The 24,423-nt window shown below is 39.7% G+C and overlaps 1 long non-coding RNA gene across 2 annotated transcripts; it reads left to right on the top strand.

The window, feature by feature from the left end:
* The first annotated feature begins 11,877 nt into the window (after positions 1-11,877).
* LOC113987912 lies at positions 11,878-24,146 on the top strand. 2 transcript variants are annotated; one of them, XR_005562691.1, is made up of 4 exons: positions 11,878-12,009; positions 13,279-13,366; positions 14,718-14,789; positions 24,084-24,146. It is a non-coding gene; the product is annotated as an uncharacterized LOC113987912 (long non-coding RNA). The 2 variants fall into 2 exon arrangements; XR_003540712.2 differs by having other exon boundaries at positions 11,878-12,017.
* The last annotated feature ends 277 nt before the right edge of the window (positions 24,147-24,423 follow it).

The following is a 24,423-nucleotide window of genomic DNA, read 5'->3' as shown; positions in this document are numbered from 1 at the left end:
CAAATGTCGCTCTCCCCATCCCTACAGGCTTCCCAACTATCCTCCTTATATTTAGTGCTCTGTCCCCTATGTGTTAATGATGATTTAGCAACAGCAGGCGAGTTCTAAATGCAAGGAATAGTGTGTGAAAAAGCCTGGAAGAGAGACCTGTAAAGTTCTGCTTCTTGGTGAATATTATTTAATGTAGGCAAAGAATGAAGAGCTTCGACTGAAGTAATGTATCTCTTTATCAGACCTTCTACCTACTCTCCATTCAGCTGTTTTTATATTTATTTGTACTTCACTCAGGGAAAAATAGGGAAAGAACTCCATTAAAAACCTGGGATTTGGAAGGATATGTTTTGTATCGGTTTTCCTCTTCTTATATAGAGATTAAAAAAGGTTTCATTTAAAATCACAGCACTGTCATGAAGGACTGTAGGGTTTAAAATACGTATTTTGCTTCCCACAGTCAGTTTCCTTTATTTTTAATGAAAAAAAACCCCTATAAGTTTATATATTAGCATGCCAAGACAAACCATGTCACTTCCCAGATCTCATTGTATTTCTTCTTCAGTTTTACTTTAAAAGTTTAAAATTTGCTGTACATATGCAAATATTAACCATTAAAAATGACCGTGGGACTGCACGTTGTTAAGGGTGGAAATAAACCTGCTACCTGTGCCACGGTGCTGACAACCTACGGATAAAAAAGGTAATAAATTCCACTTAAAAAAAGCAAACTTTCTGTGAACTGCAAGTTTCGCAGACAAATGAAAGAAATTTGAAATAATTCCACCCAAACTACTGCAATGGATTACCAATTATCTTTAGCTTACAGGCTGCTTTATGAAGAGAATGGTCCTGTCTGAGCACATCAACTTTACTACCAAGAGATGCCAAACATCTCCAGAATAAAAATCTCTTTCTTACGGGATACCAGCCCCCATAATACTTCCTAAACAATCCATAAATAATTCTCTCGTGAAGAGTTATTGGCAAAATCACCCCTGATGGAAATTTCAGCTGCAGGAAATCAAGTAAAAAGAAAACTTTGGTGGCTTTAGGTTGGATAGGAACGCTCAAAGCTGTGCTCAGGGTGTAGGACAACCAGGAAAAGTGCAACTAGCAGGGATTCCCACCATTTCAGCTCCCAAGGAATTCACTAACCGCTCCATGACCCCTGAATTCACTGGGATACAAGAGAGCAGGAAGAGGAAATCTCCTGCCCCATCCTCAGACGTTCTCCTGGGGCACAATAGATCTTCCTCATGGAGACAGGAGCAATTTTCAGGTCATTGCACCAATCCTTAATTTTATTTTATTTTTTTCTGCATTATCAGACTTTAATTAAGGCCTAAATAAGTCTCTTCCACCCTCTTTTCCAGACTGACCGTTTTTCCTGGGTGTTTAAAACTTTATTTGCAGGGTTACATTGCTGACCTGTAACTGAGCCCTTGACCTAAAGGACAATTGAATTGATTTTCAGCTAATTGCTTCTATTTAATTTGTAGTGTTTCACTTCCAAAATGTCAAAATATTTTGTCATTCTTCTTATTTTTTTTTATTTATTTAGTGAGTTTATACAAACGGTAACTAATTCCTTATTCTTAAAAATGACTGAATTTTACCTTCAGGACCAATAAACAAAATAAACCCTTTTTTAATTTATTTGGAATTAGTTTCTTCCCATCCCTGACAGAAACCTTGATGCTTTAATGATTTTTACCCCTTTGAAAACACACAGCTGCACTTTCTTTTCCAAATGTCATTTTAGCTTCTCTTGAATCCTATTATTCACTAATATATAATGTATTCTTTAAGGAAAAAAAAAATAATCCAAATAATTTTCTTAGAAAGGTGAATATTTATTATTTTTAACAACAAAAATATGTTTATTACTTAAAAAGTGTAAATATTCAAAATAGTTGGTGATATAAGCCTGTGTATATAGCAGGTTCAATATAATGCTTTTCTCCTGTTACAGGTTAAGCCATTTTTGGTGAATTTACATTCCATGGGCTGCATGAATTGTGAATTTAGAAAACTTTCATTTCAAGGTGTGATTCTCATTCCTGCATCTCTTTTGGCTTGTCTTGAAATCATAAGTTTTCAAATATCTTTGAATTTGTTTTCCTCATTAAAAATATTCTCTTATTAATATACCACATATTTCTGATTTTTACATTTTCAAGATTTTTTTGCATAAAAATATTAATTTCAGTTCTTTAAAAAATAGATGGAAAACTGTATTTATTTGGTGATATCAGTCTTGCTGTTGCTGTTTTTATTTTCCCACAACCATCCTACTTATTCCCACTTAATTTTAGTCAAGCACATAACACAGAACAGAGGGGAGAAGAAATATTTTTGGCTGAAGACATTGCAGTAAATCACAACTCTTGTGAGAAAATGTCATGAATATCTCTGTAGAACAGACAGAACTCAGATTTTACGAGAAAGAGATAGAAAGAAAAGTGCAAGGACTCAATTTATCTGCATCTGAATGATAAAGAACTGACTGAACCCTTCTGGTATTGAAATCTATGCTTTTGGAGAGGGTATTTTTAATTTTTTAAGACAGTGTTTTGGTCACTAAACCATTTATAATTCAGAAGGTCAGAAGGAACCATTGCAGGGGTAGAATTTGACCTACACTGTACAGACTACAAGGCTCCCTAAATTAATTCCCACTCAAAAAAAAGTGTATCTTTTAAAAACATAACTTTAATCTGAACATGTGTTGATGGAAAACCCCCAAATCTGCTAAGCTGTTACAAGATTTTGTTACTTTGATTTTTAAAAAGCATATATTTTTGCTCAAATTAAGTTTCGTGAACTTCTGTCCAGTGGTTTTGCCTTACCTTTCTTACACGACCTCTTCTTTCATTTTTCATGGCTCTTTCCCATGTTTTCCTACCAATCCAGTTATTTTTATTTCTCGGTTTATATCTATAATACCAAGAGCATTTTCAATCTTCAGTAATTTTAATTATTAAAAATAAAAGATAAATGTGCAGGGAGTATTCAGGAAACACTTTTATGAGCCTGCCATCCCTGTACCATCCATAATAGTTTCCTAATAGTTTACAACTTAATATTTGTGAAAAAACTTTGAAGTTTGGAAGTCTGGTGTAACTGGTATAGCATTCCCTCTAGGAACTGGGAAATTAGGATTTGCTTCTTAGTCACTCATCTCATTCCTACACTGGCTTTTTCTTATCTTTTGATTTGGGATACAGGAGGCTTTTTTCCCCTGATATGGTGGGAATGAGAATATTCATTTCAGTTCAGGGGCCTGGAATATATTTACTTGAAGATTGGGCTCAATCAAAGCTCCCTTTCCACGGGGACAGACGGCTAAATTTTTGAGGGAATGGTTAAATTTTTCCTTTCTTTTCCTTCTTTTTTTGTCCCCCAAGGGCAGAGAATAAGGACTCTGAGACCTCTGCAAAGGGGGGTGTGTTCGAGTGTTCTCACGAGCTGAAAGAAGGTGCCTGAGAACTGAGGGAGCAGGACAGCTGAGACACTGTCACCACCCCAGACACCTCAGTAAGCTGGATAATTTGTCCATCACGAGACAAGTCTGACTTAGGGAGAGGATTAGTGTGGTTAATGCTACAGACACCACTCACTGAAACGTCTCTGTAATCACTGCATTGTTTTTCCCCTCCCTGCAGGAAGGTACCAGCTCTCCCTGTGCTGCCCTCACAGCAATGTCTGTGCCCACCAGATCCCACAAAAACCAGACCTATCCCAAGAAAGATGCACAGAAGCAAACACACCCCCTCCCATCTGTTTCACACTGGGAATAACAGTGAGCACCACACCGATTTCATACCTGTTTCTTTAATGATTTTTGTTAGAAAAGGAGATTTATTTCCTATATTTTCTAATACCTGAAAGCCATTTGCCTACTCGGTTTTTGGCACTGGTGAGGCCACACCTCAAATGCTGTATTCAGTTCTGGGGCCCTCAATTTAGGAAGGATATTGAGGGGCTGGAGCGTGTCCAGAGAAGGGCAACAAGGCTGGAGAAGGGACTGGAGCACAAGTGCTGTGAGGAGAGGCTGAGGGAGCTGGGGTTGTTGAGCCTGGAGAGGAGGAGGCTCAGGGGAGACCTCATCACTCCCCCTTGACAGGAGGGGGGAGCCAGGTGGGGGTCAGGCTCTTCTCCCAGGAAGCAGGAGCAGGACAAGAGAACAGAGCCTTAAGCTGTGCCAGAGGAGCTTTAGGCTGGACATCAGGAAGAAATTCTTCACAGAGAGAGTGCTCAGCCATTGGAATGGGCTGCCCAGGCAGGTGGTGGAACCACCGTCCCTGGAGGTGTTTAAGCAGAGACTGGATGTGACATCAGTGCTATGATCTGGGTGACAAGGTGGTGTTGGGTTGGACTCAATGATCTCAGAGGTCTTTTCCAACCACGTTGATTCTGTGATTTTTCTGCCTAACCTACAAATGTGTCTGTGCTGCAGCTGGAAAGCTCTCTGTCTTCCTGTGTTCCAGGAAGAGTCCTAATTTTTATGTCAATGGTTTTTGTTGTGTCATACTCAGGATAATCCTGGCACTGCATTCTCTGGTTTCCAGCAATATGTCCTTCAATAATACCTCCAAATCTCCTTTTGCACCACACCATGAAGAAAACTCATAGGTTTAGGAAAATAGATGTATATTTTTGATGTTCAGGAGTTGTGCTTATGAAAAACACCTTGAGTTAATAGTATGCTGTACATAACCACTCATTCTTATTCTGAGTGAGTCTTTGTTCCCTGAGTTTGCCATGGGCATTCTGGTGTTTCAACTTTATCTCTGACATATCACTAAGATCATGTTCTGTTGCTGGTAGGTTTAAAAAAAAAAACAAGCAACCAACTACCCACAAACCAAAAGCAGAAAACCCCCTTAACATGTGTAACCCCCTCCTCTGTTTTAATATAAGCATGTGAATTACATTTTAATTTTCATTGAGAGTTTTGCCAGTTCTAGGACTGTGACATTTTAGTAGATTAAATATGTATTGTTCATTTAATTGTGTACACACACTACTGCATAGTCTTGACTTTTTAACTAAAAAAAATTAGCAAAATGTTGATTTTTCACTGGTTCCTGGATGCCACTTAACGCTCATAGTTTTCTCCTTAGATTTCTCTTGCATTCTTTTGGATCTCTTTGAAGTGAGTGGAATGGTTTTAACGTTGACCCAAACTGAATCGGTTACAGGAGATAAGAAAAACATTTTAATATAAATAGTGCATAGACAGAGATGATAAAGACAATTTCAGGCATATAGAAAAGGCAGACAAGGAAACTGAAATCAAGCAATTTGTGCTTGGGTCTGGTAGATGACTGATTTCACACGCTTTTCAGCAGAGGAATGTGGATGTTCATGAAAACTTGATCAAGAGCCATATCCAAAAGAGCATTTGCATATCTGAAATAGAGTGTACAAAGATTTTAAAGGCCTACATCCAAGATTGTCATCCAAAACTGCCTTTGTTCAGACACACTTAAGCCTGAAAGCGCCGTTGAACTTCAGCACTCCTTTCTGGTGTGGAAAACGAGTGTGAGAAGCTGCTGACCCAGTCAGAGTCAGCTGGAGGGACGGGCATCAGGCACCTCCTGCTGCTGCTAGCGGGGTTAAAGTCACACCAGTCCCAGGAGGACATCTGGGCCTGCCACTTGTCACACGGAATGGCTCGTAATTACTTGCCGTGGAAAATCACGAGGTAACTGAGGCAGCGCGTGCACCGCTCGCTGCCACAGAGCGCTGCAGAACGGGGCGAGCAAGGCTGAAACTGTGGGTTTGTGTTATAACTTACGCCTGTATTAACACTTTAAGAGGCTGTGTTCAGCAATTATTGATGAGTAAGAGCAGGCAAAGCAGACTCCAGAAGCCAAGGGGTTTGAGTGAAGCCGGTTCAAAGGAAGTAAGTGCTCCGTTGTCTGAGCAAGTAGGTCGTGTTCAATAAAACATTTGGTGCTGAGAATGGGACGAATGGAATTAAAGTACTGCAGGATTCAGATCAGATGTGAATTAGCTGCTGTTACAAGTACAGGTGTTTGAAGTAAGATATAAGCTAATATATAAACTGCCCAGTGCCAGCTTACGTTGTCCAATATTTAGTTTTCAAGCTTACACTAATTAATCATTTCATTGGTGTTTTAGATGAGGACTAGGTGGGATAGACTTGGGATTTGTATCTGGTGGTGGGTTGTTGTAAACAAAAAACCACAGTGGTTTTGGTTTTACTGGAAGTTTTATAGCTGTTTCCATAATTTTGATCTTGGAGAAGCCCACAAACCATGGGGATCCAAAGCCATAATTCATTTGGCTTTACACTGTGCTGGGCATTCCCTGGAAGTAGCCAACACTTGATCCTAGAGACACAAAGTATTTCAGTATCCCTTTTCCTGTGGAAAGTGAACTATAATCACTGATTTTATGGCCATTAACTAAAACACAAGAAGTTCCACCTCAACATGAGAAAAAGCTTCTTTCCATGAGAGTGGTAGAGCTCTGGAACAGCTGCCTGGGGAGTTCATGGAATCTCCCTCTCCGGAGACATTCAAAAGCCACCTGGATGAGTTCCTGTGTCACCTGCTCCAGGTGACCCTGGTGGAGCTGGATGATCTCCAGAGGTCCCTTGCAACCCTAAATATTCTGTGATTCTGTGGTTTCTCCAAGTCACCCTGGCTGCCACTTTTATTTGCAGCAGATGAAGGAAAAAGGTATTTCAATAGGTCAACAGGGTTGCAAGGTGTTTCCCACATTTCCAGTTGTAGAAATGTCCCTTCTGTCAGAAGGAAGTTCACTTTGACGGTGGTGAGGCCCTGGTATATGTTGCCCAGGGAAGCTGTGGCTGCCCCTGGATCCCTGGAATTGTCCAAGGTCAGGTTGGACAGGGTCTGGAGCAACCTGGTTCCTTCCAGGGATAGTGGAAGGTGTCTCTGCCCAAGGGATCCGAGAGGATCTTCCAAGTCCCTTCCAACCCAAATCATTCTATGAACCTCTTTCTTTTGTGATTTCTTCTACCTGAGAACTTAACTCCTGAGAACTTAACTAAGGGAATCCACAGTGGTGCTGCAGATTTGTTTCACTTGGATTTAAACTCTGTTCCTTTGCCCCATGGCCAGAACAAGACAGACTGTCCAAGGGTGGTCATTTATTCTCTAAAGCAGCAAATCTCCAGCAATTACTTTCTGTCTCATTGCTTTGCTCTGTCCCTGTAAAACCAAGAGGCAAAGTTACTTATGCATTTAAATAGGGCCACTTTTGGTTTTACCTTTTTCCTTTTTTCTTCCATATAATTTTCCCTCCTCAGTCAGGGAAGGTACAATTTGGATCTAGAAGAATGTTTAGCATGACGGCAAGACTGCCACCAATTTTACTATTCTTGTTTCTCAAAATGGAGAGTTAAAATGAAGAAAAAGCAAACATGGCAAGCTTAAAAATTTCAATCAGAGCTATGTATATTCAATGTGTTTGTACATACTGGAGTTAGACGAGGCCTCGTCTGCCATCTCACAACTCCTGACAGCATTGCATATTTGTTTCTATAGTGGAAATACTGAAAACTTGTGAAATCTGGTATTTGTGCCTTTCTTTTTTTTTCTCCTTTTTTTTTTTACCTCTGCTGCTAAGTCATTATTGTCTCATCTCTCACAAAACCTATCATCCAATTTCAGCAGCAGACTTCATATCCATTGTTGGGAAGAGGAATAGACAGTTTTGATTGCATTTTGTGTTATAAACAGCCAGCTGACTGTAGAAATGGCTGGACTTATTGCACTGAAACCCCCCTCTATGCTGAGGGCACTGTTTGCATGAAAAGCCTTCTGTACATAATATGAAAGTTTCTACAATTGAGAACTGCGCAGTAGTCGTAGTTAGGGCTTTATTACTTAGTTCTAATTTGTATTGATGGCCTAAAAAAAGTAGCATGCTTTGCAGTTCTATGAAAGAAAAGATTATAAATGGAGATTAATTATAATTTTGCTAGCTCAGTACTTGTAAAACTAAAGCAATTTATATTCTTTCTCTTAATGATCTCCATTCCTGATTGCAGTAATGTAATCTAATTGTGATTATGATAGTATCTGAATCATGTGGGCCTCTATGTGATTGGAACTACTCTTTGCATTAAAAAGTAATTTTGGAGTAATGATGAAAAGTTACTGTGGAAAATTGGCAAGTAATATATTTTACTCTGTATCTTAAGTTTCTGCTTTCATTTTTGATTATATCTTATAGCAAGGATAAGTATGATACTATATCATAGATTTATTACATCAAAGACTTATCAATGATAACTGTGAGTATCGAGGATAAGCATGATATTATTGGAATAGCACAGATATGGTTGAGGCAAGAAATTGAGGTTTTGAGATACTAGTCTGGGGTCTGTGTAGAGAAAGGGGAGACGGAGGAGGAGCCCTATCAGTATTCCTGGGAGATGAGTGTCTTCAGAGGGAAATGTTGCAAGTATTTTGGCTGACATAGCAATGTCAATGCTGATAAAAGTTAAGCACAATAAAGGTAGTCAGGTGGTTTTCTGAAGGCTTCTTTGAACTTTTAGGTCTTTGCTTGCAGATGAGAGAGGCCTTCAGGAGTGCCAGAACTTTGATAAGATGGCTTTTAATTACTCCTTTATTGACTGTGAGAAGGTAGAACTAGGCAGGGAATACTCGTGTCTCTAAAGCTAACGTGGGATTGCCTCTAGTTCCCTGTGTGCTTTATTGAATTGTCTTTCAGAAGCTATTTGAATTAATTCAAGGATTTGAGCCAAGGGTAATAAAGGGTGTTGAACTGGAGGGGTATGAAAGATCCAGTGATCTCGACATCATTTGATTTAAAATATTTGTTGAGGAGCAAAAAGCAATGCCAGCCTTCCTGCAGGCTGACTTTCAGGGAGTGCAGAGTATGCTAAGGAATTTTTATCAGGATTTTATTATAATGTATGGTAAATCTACTGAAGAAAATTGGAATATATTTCAGAAACAGTTGGAGGACATTTGAAATTCATCCTGGTTTAAGTCTAAAGAAGGATAAAGGTAACAATGCCCGATGTGGCTAAGTAGAGTTGTATAGTAAAGAGTAAGATAAGCAGTAAGCACAAGGTGTTGAAAAAAAAATACAAAATCTGGGAAGGTGGAGCAGTTGAAAGGCTCCATAAAATAAGCAGAAGCAAACTGAAAGGCTATTTAGAAAAGCAAAGAGAAAATACTGAATGCTAACTGCAGAAAAAAAAAATTATTTGAGATGAAAATAATATCCTGTGAATATACTCCAGCAAACTGAAGGGGAAAAATAGCTCCACAAACCATTCTAGTGTGGACAAAGACGTGGTGGATTTGTTCAGCAGGTTTTATTTTTGTGTGTGAATGCACAGAGGCAGATGGGTGGATGGATGGGCAGATGGAGCTGTGGAACAAAGGAGGAGTATTTTGCTCTCTGCTGCAACACGTGCGTCCTCACCTGGAGAGCTGAGAAGCACGGCACAGATCACACTGTCCCAGTCACAACCATTTCATGTGACCTGACTGGCGAGAAGGGGTGCAAAAAAAAAATCAATCTTATTCCAAGAGTTAATCAAACTTTAAAGAAACCAGATCTATGGATAGAACAGTTTATGGCCATACCCACCGAAACCGTCAGGGTAGCCCAGAACTCCGAAAGGAAAGGGTGAGCAGAAGGAAGGGTGCAGCACGTGGATATATCTCAGGATATAAATATTAACATAGTCTTGTGACTGATTGAGTCTTGTGTTATTTGCTTCTGGGACTATATTTGGGTTAGAGTTGTGCCCTTTCTAACCCTAAATCTTTGAAGTTGAAGCACCAGAGGTCTGGCTCCAGAGGTGCCTCCTCTTGGGGTGGACTGCAGTTCCCTCCCTTGCAGCACAGCACAGAGTTAAAAAACACAAATAAAAATTAAAAAGACAAGCTGCAAACCTTCCTTGTCTCTTTTTCCTTCCAGAGGGAGTTCTAGCACTCCCCTCATGAGTTAAAAATATCTCAGCTCTCTCCTGACTTGTGTTTCAAACTTGTAATTACTTCTGGCTGCTGTTTGTTCTGTTAACAGTTTGCACAGCAAAGTTTGGGTTTAACCTGCAGCTTTAGCTTGGCTGGTGATAATAAATGCGTATAACAATTGTTTCCTCCAGAAAATGCCTATTTCTTTTCAGAAGTGGCTTTTTAATAGCCAGGATCATTGTGAATTCCCCCCTGTTGCAGTGATTTTTGCTCCCCCTGCTGTCACGACAGCGGCAGATTAACCAACCCTTCTGCCCACTCAAACGTGTGTTGATAATGTGGATGCACAGGATATTTTTGTTAGAAAACAAACACTTGCAGCAAAGGGAGGAGCAAACCATGGGGTATTAAAAAAAAAAAAAAAAGAGCAAACCCAGGTTATATTCCGTATTTTAGGCCTGTGTGCTGAGCAAAAACTCAACAAAATTGCCCAAGTTGAAAGATTATTTTCTCCTCTAAAACACTACTCCAAACAAGAGAGAGTTGCTGAAAAAAATAAATAAGGGGTTATATTACTAAACCTCTTTGTGTCAGAGAATGTTTAAATGCAGGCCTTGGAATAATTCAGAATTCCTACACTGAAATTATTGCTTAGGCTGAGCCCCTTTCAGAGATTTTGTTGTAACCAGCTTTGCTTTGCTTTGCTTTGCTTTCCGGTGATCTAATCTGCTGACAGCTCTTCCCTTCAAAATTCATTTATTTACCTGGGTGGACTCTGAAATGCTCCCAGAGATGCCTGTGAGCTGTGGGATGCCACCGGTGTTGGGAGGCGCAGCCTCTCCCCCTGCCTGCCTTCTGGGAACTGAATTTTTGGGAGCTGAAACCTCACTCTGCAAAGAGGTTTTAATTTTCTGCAATCAGAAGATTGTCTGCTTTTAGATGTCTTTGGCTGCAACCATGTGTGTCATTTAAAGAGTGGGATATACACCATATATATATTTATTAATAATGTAAAATTATATCATATATAATTATATAATATTATCTATATGTAGTATAAATATATAATATAATAGATATATACTAATAAATACTGAATATATGTATACTAATATATACTATAATATAGTATATATAAAGTATAATATATGTAGTATTGTATATATAGTATATGTATAGTATACTAATATATATATTATAATAAAGTATATATAGTATGTACATTACAGTATATATATTATAATATATATATTATAGTATATACTATAATATATAATATATATAATGCTATATATATCCATATATATTAATATATATGAATATATGAATACATATACACTAATATATACTGAACAAATATTTTACATAATAATATACATAATATAATAATATATTGTGTAAAATAATATACATAATATAATATAATACAATAAATATATATTACATATTTTTATTATATATAAATATATTTATATATTTACACCTTTTTATTCAGCTGAAAATCTTTATTCTCTTTGCACCCTTATTTTCCCTGACCACCAATATTTTGAGAGCTTATGGGGCACAATAATGAATTATTTGCCCAGGGCAGAGCATTCCTGGGACACGTGGGGGACAATATCCCCTTGTCCCAAGCAGAGGTGAGCAGTGGCCACCTCGTGCCGTGCCCAATGCCAGGGAGCACCACTTGCAAGGGGTACCCCTGCCAGGCTGGCTGCCACTATTTTAACATCTCTGCTGCTTAAATAAAAGGAAAAACGAGGCTCCAAGGCTTTGGGAAGGAGGAGGCAGCCTGGCAGGGAGGTTTCTCCGGTAGAGGGGCAGCTCCTCAGCAACGAGGGGTGGGGATTTGGGGCCCCGGTGCCCTCCTGGAGGAAGTTCCTCGGGTGCCTGTTAGACATTGAGCGCTTTGTGAGGGCCGGCTGGCTGCCCACTCCCCTAAGGGAACTTGACAGATCTTAAAAAAAAATCAATTTTAAGCTCACATGCCCCAGTGGGTGCCAAAGCCACTTCAGAGAGGCTGAGAGATGGCTGAGTCGACAGGATTTGACTTCCAGAGGTAGAAAGGTGACAAACTCCATCATGAGAAAGGGGCAGCTCGGGGCCTCCAAGGCCGAACCTGCTCCCAGGATCCGGGGCCCGGCGTTGTATTGAACCTATTTATCTCTTTCATGGGCCCAAGGTACCACGGGGAAAGAAAAGTTGTTCAAAAAAACGCTGGCAGAATTCAAGGGTGTAAATGATGAATTACTTTTCATCAGCTGAAAGGAAACATACTCCGGAACAATACTGAAAGGGAGCAGGAGCATCTGACCTCCTGCTTCAGAGCAGCCAATATCTTCATTCAAGAAGACAACCATGAAATTACACAGAAAATGGGATTGTCATGAACAGCCCCTTGAAATCTCAGTATACAGTCATTACTGCATGGGAAAAAGCCTTCATCCACACATCATAACTTGTAACAGACAAGGGGGGGGAACCCACCCTGAAAACCGGCCTTGGAGTTACCAGTAGGAATGTAGAAAATATTTGTTGATTCAAACTTTTCCCCTCTGGTCTCCCAAATCATTGTAAACAGACATAACAACGTTCTAAGACCGGCTTTCTGGCCACGGACAGCTTGTTGGAGCTGTTTGGTGAATCAAAAGAAAGGAAGAGAGAGGGAAAGCCAATCTATCACTTTATTTATATTATTTGTCTTCGGTGACTGATTTATCATTTAAGTGCTTTGAGAAGGGAGTCCAGAAAGCGTTGTCCAATTAGTGCTGCCCTCTTAAACCATGTCCTATAAATATTCGTAATTATCAGAATTGCAAAACAATCTTCATCAGAGCTCCGTATTCAGGGGAAAAACTGATTTTCTGGGTTTGCCTAGAAAAGTTTATATTTATCCAAATTAGGCAGAGAACAGAAAGCAAACGAGAGGCTGTTGCTTTATTTGAGAATGAAACCAATCACAGAGAAAGAGTAGCCAGGAACAGGGGGATAAAAATAATACATTTAACTGTTTATTTCTTTATTCTTGCAGCTTTCTACTTTGACTTTAATTAAGCTAGCCCTGGGCTAGTGGGCATGGAGAGGATTTTTTGCTTTTTTATTCCTCTTTTATTTTTTTAATTCCTCATTAGGCTGTTTTTTCCTTGGCTCTCGTGGCTTTAATGACTAGTTCCATTAAATAGGTCAATGGGCTGCTTTTATTTCAAGTTTTATATAGGCTCATATCCCACTGAATCTTAAACACTGAACACCCAAAGCCTTTCTAGGCCTATTACAACATTCCTGCAGATAAAGATGCATTTCTTTCTCTTCTCCCTTTTCTCCACAGCTGCTGACCTTTCACTGGGAGGCACCTGAGGAAAGCTCTGGAAGGTTGGCATCAGTCTGGGTCAGCCACGTGCTAAAATACCTCCCAGGTAAGTGTTTGGTTGAGGTTTGCAACCTGTGGGCAGTGAAAAAAATAAAAAGGGAAGAGTCAAACCCACTTTTTCATCTAGGAAAAAACCCAAGAAAATAGAAAAATCTCGGCGTTTTGAGTAGGGCAAAAAAACCAACAAACTTGTGAATGAGTGAGATTTATTTATGCAATAGTGTTTTTTATGTGACATTTGCTTCATGTCAGCCTAGAACAAAACTTTATGCTCTGGTGTTGTCTGTGAGATGCTCCCACTGCCATTCCTGTGTTTCCTACATGATTCTGTAACCCTATGTTATGAATTATTGCTGTAGATGTCTTGGAAACAGTCCCTTTTCTTGGATGTTAGAGAGCTGCTGCTCTTCTGGCCAGCAATCTGTATGGAATCCCTTCTCCTGAGACATGAGGTTGGTGCCATGGATTTCTCTGCAGCAGAGCAGGGGCTCTCTGCTTGTGAATATTTCACACCAAGAAGAGAGAGCAAGCACTGTTGACTTCTCTAAATGCTTCCACCCCACCTGAGCTGCTGCACCAGAACCACATTAGTCCAGCAAATGTCCTATACTGGAAATTATAACTCATCATCTTCTCCCAAGTCTTTATGAGGCCCTTAAATGCATTTTTTTCCTGCAGTCTTTTAGCAAAGTAGCTCGTTCTAACACCACAGTGGCTGCACAAAATGTTCAGTGTCACTGATGGGTCAGAGAAAAATCTGGCAGAAAGGTGTGTGGGGAAAACTGGGACCTTCATTGATTGCCACAGGCAGAAACACAGCAAGGAGGCAGGAAATTAGGTGGCTGTGTAGAATTTGAAGATTTAGTTTCAGACACACCTTCAGATAAAATTTAAACTGTTATTTAAAGTGCAATCTAAAAATAATTTGAGTCTCAACTCATACCTCCTAAGAATATACTCAAGACATCTGAATTGGGAAGGAATCAGTCCCTGTGAGTTGTGAATCCCAGTCTGGAGGCGTCTGTGTGTCTCTGCTGCCCCTGAAAGGAGCCTGTGGACACTTTCCTGCCCAGTCTGGAGACTTTCCTCCCCAGTCCAGTGCCCCAAGCAAGAGGAGATGGATCTTATCATCTCACTGCAATTTGTAGAGTAATTAGACCCTTGACTGTGACAACCTTTAGCCTGTCAGCACTCGTGGTTTAGCTCATAGTTAAAATGACAGTGGAAACTCTATTGCAGCTCTTCTAAATACACCCATATTTTAACTAGATGAGGTGATATGTGGGTTTGCAGTGATTTGTTTAGATATACAGGGTAGTGTCAAAGGACTCTTTAAACTGGGATTGAATCCATTTGATTGTCTGGAAGGTGATTTTGATTGCCTTTTCCTCCTTTAGGGCTGAATGGTGGTGAGCCCAGCTCTTCTGCAGTGGGAAAGCAGGGAATTCCCGGCCAAAGAGTGGGGTGTGGTGAGTACAAACCTGTCACATGCTCTATTCCACCTCAAAAGATGCCTTTTATTCAGATTTAACAGATTAGGCAGGTATGGCCAATCAAGTAATTTGCCCACTGAACAATCTTTACTGCTCCAACAAACTGACCTCAACAAACTGACCTCAAACCACACAGCTGAGCAGCTGAAATTTAAATTCTTTTTAGATACATAGTTTTTCTTTTTTTTTTTTTTTTTGTATCCTGCATATGTTTTAGCACACTGTTAAGGAGTTGTCATTATCCTAATTATAATTAAGTCACTTGAAATAAATTCAGAGATAGTAAACAGTGTAAAAATATCTAAATAGGGGAGCTGGTCCATTGATTTTATGGCTAAGTTATCACCTTATGTATAAATGATTCTGAGATGCTACAACTGATAAACAATACCTTTAATTCAGCAGCCAAAATGATGCTATTAATGTGGAAAACTGATGAAAAAGAAATCCTAACTCTGTTTCTAAGCAGAGTGACAGGTATCACTGCACCACGTCAGCCAACCTGAAGGCAGATTGAACTTTTGGCACACAAATCAGTGACAGAGATGAAGAATTTTCCCCTTGTTGGGAAAAGCTCAGTTATTCCTCTGGAGCAGGGATTTTTCTATCCAAATCAGAGTATTTAAAGTATCAGCACCAGAGAGGTAATTAATGAGATTTCCAAGAGTGTCTGGGCCCTGGATGCCAATCGAGTTTCTAGGTGATTTTTAAATGATGTCTAGAACCCATCTGCATCCCTTGGCACCCAGATCCCTTCAAACTGTCGGCTTTAGATGCCTGCCTTGATTCCTGATGGATCTACTCTGCAGCACAACTAATTGTGACTGACAGCACAAAAAGACAGGTGCAAAATTGAAGCCCAGGTCTAAAGCCTTGGTCTCGTGGAGCTGATGGACATTTAGTGTATTTTTAACGTTTTGCTTTCACTGGTTCCTTAATTAAATAAAAACATTTTAGATAGAGCAGCAGAAATCAACTTCTTTGACTGATATGAATCCTGTTTACTCTCCAACTCTGAACTCAGCAGGTTAAGTAATTGGGAGACAGAAAAGTTCCTATATTTCTATTTCCAGCTGGTGGTACACAAAAGGCAGGAAGTTATCTCATTAATGGGGCACCAGCTTTATGCAAATTATAGTAACAAAAAGGCTTCCCTTCATACTTTTCATAAATTACCTAATAAAGTAGGAATAAATGGCCATATTCAAGAGCCTTTGTTGTATTTTTAGCACAAGACTCTTTCTGTTACTGCAAATATGACTAAATGCGCCTTGTTCAAAAGGGGTGTTTATGAAATAAGGCCACTCAAAAGCTTTTATTCCTTAACAGCCTTCAGTTACTTTTATGGCACAAAATTAACATAATTAGTCACAGAGAATAGATGACATAAGCAGCGTGCCATGCACAAAAGGGAAAACCAGTATCTAAGGAAGGTATTTGGAGAGATCAAAAATTTTCAAAGTGCTCAATACTAGAAGGTCCTTTTTATTTGTGCACAGCCTTAAGATACTTCCCTACTCCGTGAAATTCCCATAATGAGATGCAGCAGACAGATGACATTAGCGATGAGCCATTAGAAAGAGGTCAGTTTTCTCTGAAAGATAGTCACTGTTCCTGCTCGTCATTAATTTGCAGCTTCAAAGCAGCGAGCATATGATAGTCTGGCATGTTAAGCAAGTTGCAGTTATCTTTAAATAACCATTTTTTTCCAGTTATTAGAAGCCTAAAGTTTTTTAAACTTCTGACTGAAAGCGAAATTAAAGCACGCAGCAGTGGAAAAAGGCTACGGAGAGATTAGAAAAGGGAAATCAAATGTGTTTTATAAATGAAGTTAGCTTTTCCCCAGGGAAAGGCTGCCTTAACTTTTAGCTCAAGAATTTGGGGTTGCATGTAGACCTCAGAGACTTGATTGCTTCTTGGGAGAAGAGAGAAAACTCACTATTTTTAGCTGTTATCTTGTTGTTGGGTGAACATGTCCCTGATCCAAAGGGCAGAAATGCACAGCTACATAAATAAAACTGCAGCCCAGAAGCAAAGATATCCAAGGCTCTGGAAAAAGGTGGGAGAAGACAAATGGATCTGCTGTGCTTGTGGCTTGGTGGGAACTTTGGTTACATCTCTGTTTTGGCAGTGAAATATATTTGGATATTACAAAAAGAGACTTGGATCATGTCTTTTCCATGAATGACCGGGGAGCAAGCAGGAGTGTAGTGCAGCAGGCAGGAGGCAACTCCAATGCAGCACTGAGATCTTGGAGTAAAAAGACTTGTCACACCTCCAAATCATGTCACATGTCCAAGCTGGTACTATCAAAGGCTCTTGTTTGATAATAAATATCCTTTCATTACTGGTCTTAACTTCAGGCCTAATGCTGAAGCTCAAAAGCCTCAGAAGAATCCTGGTTTAAGCAATCCTGTCTTATTACTCAAGCCAAGACTGAATCTTGCTGCCTGGGTGATCCAGAACGGGAGAGCATTGCTGAGGGATTTACACTAGGCCAGGGTTACCAGAGTCAACACAGCTTTGAGGAAATCATAAAGTATTAATCTATCCTATCAATATTATCATTAATTAGGGTTGGGGTTTTTTTTCTTAATTCAGAGGGCTTTTGGTTTATGCATCTACACGATCACCTAAGTCACCCAAATGTCCTGGTTTCCCAGGTTTCTCTCTGTCACCCTTGTGCAGAGAGAGATCCCAGCTCATGCTCACACTACTCATGCCAGCTTTCCAGATCATGCTTGGCCAGAGAATCCCAGAACAGTTTAAATTGGAATTGACCTTAAAGCTCACCTCATTCTCCCCCCTGCCATGGCCAGAGACACCTTCCACTAGACCAGGTTGCTCCAAGCCCCATCCAACCTTGCCTTGGACACTTCCAAGGATCCAGGGGCAGCCACAACTTTTCTGGACCATACGTACTCATCCCTTGCACTGTTGGCACCATCTCTGGAGCAGTTTTGACTGGAAACAAGATTCCTTCCCCAGCATGGCCCCCACACTTCTCTCAGGGAGGTCAGGCAGCCATGGAGATGTGATCCCTACCACGTCTCTTGCCTTGAGAGCCAGGCAACAGACCCTGCCTTGCTTAATTATAAACTCATTGAGATGCAACCCCTGGATCCACCCATGGCCAGATACCCATTAAGAGAGTCTCCCTTTTCCAGGCCATGGCAGGGGAGGCCAAGCCTTGTAGGTGTCTAAGACAGGAAACACTTTTAAACATCTGAAGTAGGATGTGATAAAGCTGAGCCTGAGTTCCCATGGAAAATCAGATAACCGAACAAGTCTGGGGGCTATCATTAATCTGGGTGTTTTAATTGGACTGGACTTTCCCTCTGGGCTGTGATTTACTTGGGATGAAGCAGGGTTCACTGAGCCAGGAGAAGTGCAGGATGTTTTACAGCCTGGCTCTGGGCTACACTGCCTTGACACTCATTTAGAACTACCATTAATGTATCAATTTTTTTCAGCTCTTTGGATCTGGTTATGGATGCATCACAACTGGTTGCATGACAAACACACCCAAATTTTGGATTCGGAATTGAATCCAGGTGTACATTCCTCCAAAGCCTTGGGATGGCCCAATTTGATGTCCCAGCCTGCTTTACCAGGAGAACTTCCAGTGTTACTCCGCTAGTTTAAAGAGTTCTAGCTGGTTTAAACTGTTCTTTTAGGAAAAATTTCTCTACTGAAAGGGTTGTCAAGCATTGGAAGGGGCTGCCCAGGGAGGTGGTGGAGTCCCCATCCCTGAAGGTGTCCAAGGAAGGACTGGATGTGGCACTCCGTGCTCTGGGCTGGGGGATAAGATGGGCATTGGACACAGGGGGGACTCCATGGGCTGGGAGGGCTTTTCCAACCTGGATGATTCTGTGATTCCACTTGTACATGATCAGCACTGCTTCAAAATTACTTATTTACTGGTTGAATTTTTATCAAGATGGAACTGCCAATATTTTTAAGAAGAGAAACTTTTAGGTGCCAAACCTCTCTGAGAGTCACTGTATAAAGAAAACCATCCCTCTCTGGTGTTTGGCATCAACACTGGGGTCCTCATTCCCCTAGTGAAGTGTTTCTGAACTTGCAAACCCTCTCATTGCAAGGGGAAATCCAACCAGCTGAAAATTTAGGAAATAACTTGTAAAACAGAGGGTTAAAAACCAAGTGATCCTTCTTCCCCTTTCTCTTACAGAAAACAACCTACATTTATGGCAGTGCTCTCCCTCACTTTGTAAGAAACCTCCTTGAGTTTGTTTTGCTGCACTTTTTAAATAGTTTTTTAGGTGTGGAGTAATATTTGTGGACTGTTCTTCTATGGTCTGTAAGGAAAAAGAATCCATTTATTAGACAAAGAGTGAGGGGAGACTGGACAAATAATACAATAATAATTCCAGCCCCTGGCCACTGATTAACAGAGACACACAGCCTTTAATTGTGAATTGTAGGAAGTCTTCTTTCCTTCCTTGGGACAACAAACAGACCATTATTCAAACCTTATTATGCCAAGGCCAAAAAATCTGGTTGTGTGGCTTAGGAGAAGGAGAATATGAACATTGAACAGGTGAACTGAGCAGCACTGAAAGCTGATGAAATGCCACTTTGATTCTGCAAAATTAGGTATAAAAAAGTAATAAATATCAGTGTGAGTGGCAAACCTGTTCCAATAAGTGATACAAAGTGAAAAGATGTGGTAAAGAAACAATTTGGTGAAAATTTGGGGGGGGGGAAGAAGAATTTTACTGGATTTGAAATGAGAACTTAATGCTTTTTAAGTCTCTTTCATTACATTGAGCCTACTTTTTCAAGGGAAATTATGATTTGCTTGTGATACGTTTATAAAATTATTTCTGTTCCTTCCTTCTACTTTTTCCACTTTCTAATTTTTTATATAAACCTTAAGTGAAGTAATATATTACCAAATGTCTGTCCCAAAATTAAAGTTCTCATCATTAGGACTTAAAAATTTCATTTGGTTAATATTATGCTAACTAGGCATAGGATAGACACACAGGTGGCTTTAAAAGAAGTATTAGAATTGCTCACGTAGCTTTGATTCCGATATCAAAGTGTATGAGAATTGAAACGAAAAAGATAAGGTAAAAGAAAAAAGGAAAAAGAACAACAAACAACTTTTTTTTCTTAATTGAAAGTTAGAAAATATCCACAGACACTTCTTACTTTCTCTGAAGAATTTAGTACAGACCAAATCCCAGCATGGCACTGATGAAGACTTTAGGCTGGTCCTTGACATTAGGCAGGAGGATAGGATTTGTGAAAATGCTCTGTTCACTCAATGATACTCCCATTTACATCAGCAGGAGCAAATGTAATCAATGTTGAGTGTCTTTCAAAGGCCTTCACCTAAAATGACAGAAAGATGCTACTTCAGAATGTTATGTTTGATTTTGATGACACAGGGAGACCTCAGAGCTCCTTCCAGTGCTTAAAGGGGTTCCAAGAGAGCTGGAGAGGGACTTGGGACAAGGGGTGGAGGGACAGGACACAGGGAATGGCTTCCCACTGCCAGAGGGCAGGGTTAGATGGGATATTGGGAAGGAATTTTTCCCTGTGACGGTGGGGAGGCCCTGTCCCAGGTTGCCCAGAGAAGCTGTGGCTGCCCCTGGATCCCTGGAAGTGTCCAAGGCCAGGCTGGACGGGGCTTGGAGCAACCTGGGCTAGTGGAAGGTGTCCCTGGCCATGACAGGGGGTGGGATTAGATAATCTTTAGGTCTTTTAGATGATCTTTAAGATCCCTTCCAGCCCAAACCATTGTAGGACTCTATGAGGTGTTACCGGGACCAGAATGATGGGACGATATTGGGTATTTTTAATTGCTCAGACTATAAGCTTTTGATTTTTGTAATTTTCAAGACCTGTGTCTGCCATTATCAATCATTTCTATCAATACCATGCTACCAAAGTTGGGAAGATGGATGCAAACAGGTTATACTGCAGAAAAAACCCGAAGGCTACAAGGTATTTCCCGAGATTCTTGCGGTAGAAGGAAACCAGTGGTAAAGAAAGAAATAAAAGGAGATTCTGGCAATTTCTACATGTCATGTTCCAGAATGGATTATATCTACTTTAACTAATAAGAATCTATAGAACAGAAAAAATTATGAATTGGATGCTCTTGTTAAGGTCTAGTTCAGTTTAATTAAAACACCAGCTCTAAAGCAATATATATGTGCATTTGTGCACCCAGAGCCTGGTTTATATATCAACACACCCACAAACCAATTTATAATACACAGACACCCTTGTTCATTATACCTAAACTTTTTTCTTTAAATACACAGCTTTATACATTATTTTAAACACATTTTTAACACATGTTAATAATATTCATGCTGGTGCTTTGAAAAATCTGCGAGATGTGGTTAATGAAGAGAAACTGCAGCATAAATTGCATGTAAAATATGCAATCCAAAACAACATATTTTTTTCTCAAGCTGCAGGGATTTTTTTACATTAAACATCTTTTAGTTTGTTTAAATTTATTCCCTATTGTTTATAAAGAGCATCATCAGCCACTACTGCTTGAAACAACTACAAGTGGTAAACCAGGCAATCTTCTTACTTTAATAAGATTCTTTGGTTAAAAATAGATTTCAAGTCTATCTCACGTTAAAGGATGTAAATCCTAATGAAATTGCACAAAATGTTTCTCATTTCCAAGTTTGTTTTTTTTTCTGTACAGCCAAATACTTCTTTTTTTTTTTTTCACCAAAAAAAATGACCAGAGGGGTTTTTTTGTTGTTGTTGTTGGTTTACTTTTTTTATTCCCACTATTACTGGGCAGTCCATTGGATATTGGTATATGATTTATTAAATAAGCCTTATGTGAAGGTCCAGTTCAGGTATCTCCACTAGCACTGTTATTTTTATTTTATTTTATTTTATTTTATTTTTAAAATTTTAATTTATTTTTAATTTTATTTATTATTTATTATTTTATTTTTTAATTTTTAAAATTTTAATTTATTTTTAATTTTATTTATTATTTATTATTTTATTTTTTTTTAGTAACATGTCCATGAGATTTTTCACAATATCTCACCCAACTGCCCTTTGCTACAATTTCAATGGACTCCTGTTTTTTCCTGCCCATATTTTTATATGCAGTTTTACCCCAGTCTCTTCTTCTGTAGAGCAAACAACCCTAATTCGTTAACTTTTATTTTTTCCCTTGAAATTCTGTTTTTCTACATGCTTATCATTCTCACTCTTCTCTTTTAGTCTTTCTCCAATTTATCCACATCTTTCTTGTCCTGGGTATGTAATGATTGTGTATAGAACTACAGCTGGGCCAAGTATTATCAAGGCCAAAAATGCAGCAAGTTATTCTACATTATTTCCAGTTGTATCCATATGCAGGACCCTGAGGTGTTATGCAGCTTTTTTCTACAGTGTGATAACATTTTATATTTTGATTTGTGTAACTGTCACACAGAACTTCTGTCTCAGCAGAACATCCCCCATTCTGCATTTAACACCCTGATTATTCCTCACTGACTGTAAAATTTGTATTTTTCCTTCTTTCATTAAATGGAATTTTTAGGTCTTTTCTCCAATTTGACAAGGCCTTTTGAATTCTAATACTGTACCTTGATGTACTGGTGTGTCCAGCTCTAGGGTCCTCAGCACAGGAAAACCTGGATCTACTGGAGTGGGTTCCAAGGAGGGCCACAAAGATGATCAGAGGGATGAAACACCTCTCCTATAAGGAAAGGCTGATAGAATTGGGGGTGTTCAACCTGGGGAAGAGGAGGCTCCAAGGAGACCTCAGAGCCCCTTCCAGAGCCTCAAGGGGCTCCAGGAGAGCTGGAGAGGGACTGGGGACAAGGGATGGAGTGACAGGAGACAGGGAATGGCTTCCCACTGCCAGAGGGCAGGGAGAGATGGGATATTGGGAAGGAATTCCTGGCTGTGAGGGTGGGGAGGCCCTGGCACAGGTTGCCCAGAGAAGCTGTGGCTGCCCCTGGATCCCTGGAAATGTCCAAGGCCAGGTTGGACGGGGCTTGGAGCAAGATGTCCTTGTTGGTTGTATGGGGGTTGGACTAGAAGACCTTTAAGGCCCCTTCCAACCCAGACCATTCCATGATTCTATGGAGTTTCACTCTGCCTGGAGCTGGATGCACGTGCTGAGGAGTTTTAAATTTCAGTTTTTATTTTTGGTGTCCAGAAAACTATTCAGTCCTCCTCATGCAGCAGAGATGAGTTAGTACTCAGTAATCAATCCAGGCTTTTACAGCTTAAAAGATTAGCCCACCACAAGGAATTGTTTTGCTTTATTATTGCAGTTATTATTAACAAAATTGCTGGCAATCCCTGGACTGTAATTTATGTCAGAATCCTATTGTGGTAAAACCTATAAAAACACACATGAAGGCAGCGACCCTGATTCAAATAATCTGGTGAAAAACTAGACAGAATATTGAACATGACAAGGAGTGAGTGGTGACTTACATTTGTAGATCATCCAGTCAATCATATTACATTCATATTATATATCATATCATATATCAAGCCTTATATACAGCTTAGCAGGTCTCAATTATTTTAAAATATGTCTCAATGAATGAATACATGTTTATCTGTGAAACCATTCGTCAGAAAGCTCATTCCTTATCACCACCATGGAAGTCACAGACGTGGAAAAATGGGAGAAGAGGGCCTTGGCCCACACATGACATAAATCTGGATGAGGGTAGGAGTGGCAGGGAGGGGATGGATGTCACCTGAGGGGTGGCATTGCTGGGGAAATGCTGGATAATACAGAGGGAGAGGTGCAATGTTGTGAAGGTAAAGCTGGGAAAAGGGTAGATGGGATAAGAGGAAAAGAGTGGCAACACACGGGGTTTATGCAGGTCCTACAGAAAAGGAGAAAGATGCAATCCCATGGTTGATAATTTCAATGAAATTTTCATTGTGTTCACTTGGAAGCCTGAAAATTTAAGTTGGTAGAGAAACACTTCTATTTGTTTGGTTTGGTTTTATTTTTATTTTTTTTTTAATTGAGGGGCTATGCTTCTGAAGTTGATCATTTTGTTTCCGTGTCTCTATTGGCACCAGCTGTTGATTTTATAAATTCATATCAAATTTACATTTCACCCAAACACCTCAGAGCTGGTGAAAGAGTAGAGACACAATAAATGATTTTAGAGTTGAGCTGGCACGTATTTGTAAATATTTGTGAAATCTGACTTTGCTTTTGCATTGCTTCTTTCAGGAATTCCCTGTTTGAACCGTGCTTCCTTTCCCTTTCAGGTGTGAGCTCCATTGTATTTGAGCTACTCAGAGGAGCAACAAACTGCACCATGTGACTCAGCCACAGATTTTTTGGTTCTGCAAATTAATCTCTTGCATTTCATATTTCACTTTGTCATTTATTTGGTATATTTTTAATTTCTTGGGACACCCCTAAATCTTGTAGCAGGTTATAGAATGTATAGATACTGGTAACAATGGATAGAAAAGACAAAGGCAACTTACACACGGTATTGTCAGCTTTTGTAAAGGTCTTTAGTAGGAGAGGTACAAGGCATATTTTAATCTGGGGCATGGTCTGTAGTAAGCAGACTATAAAGTAAGTTTGAATTTGGATTGG

Source organism: Pipra filicauda, unplaced genomic scaffold (genome assembly GCF_003945595.2).
Source record: "Pipra filicauda isolate LSUMZ 115617 unplaced genomic scaffold, ASM394559v2 scaffold152_size1767362_pilon, whole genome shotgun sequence".
NCBI lineage: Eukaryota > Metazoa > Chordata > Aves > Passeriformes > Pipridae > Pipra > Pipra filicauda.
The sequence above is the reverse complement of the archived record's forward strand: the minus strand, read 5'-3'. Positions and strand labels throughout refer to the sequence as shown.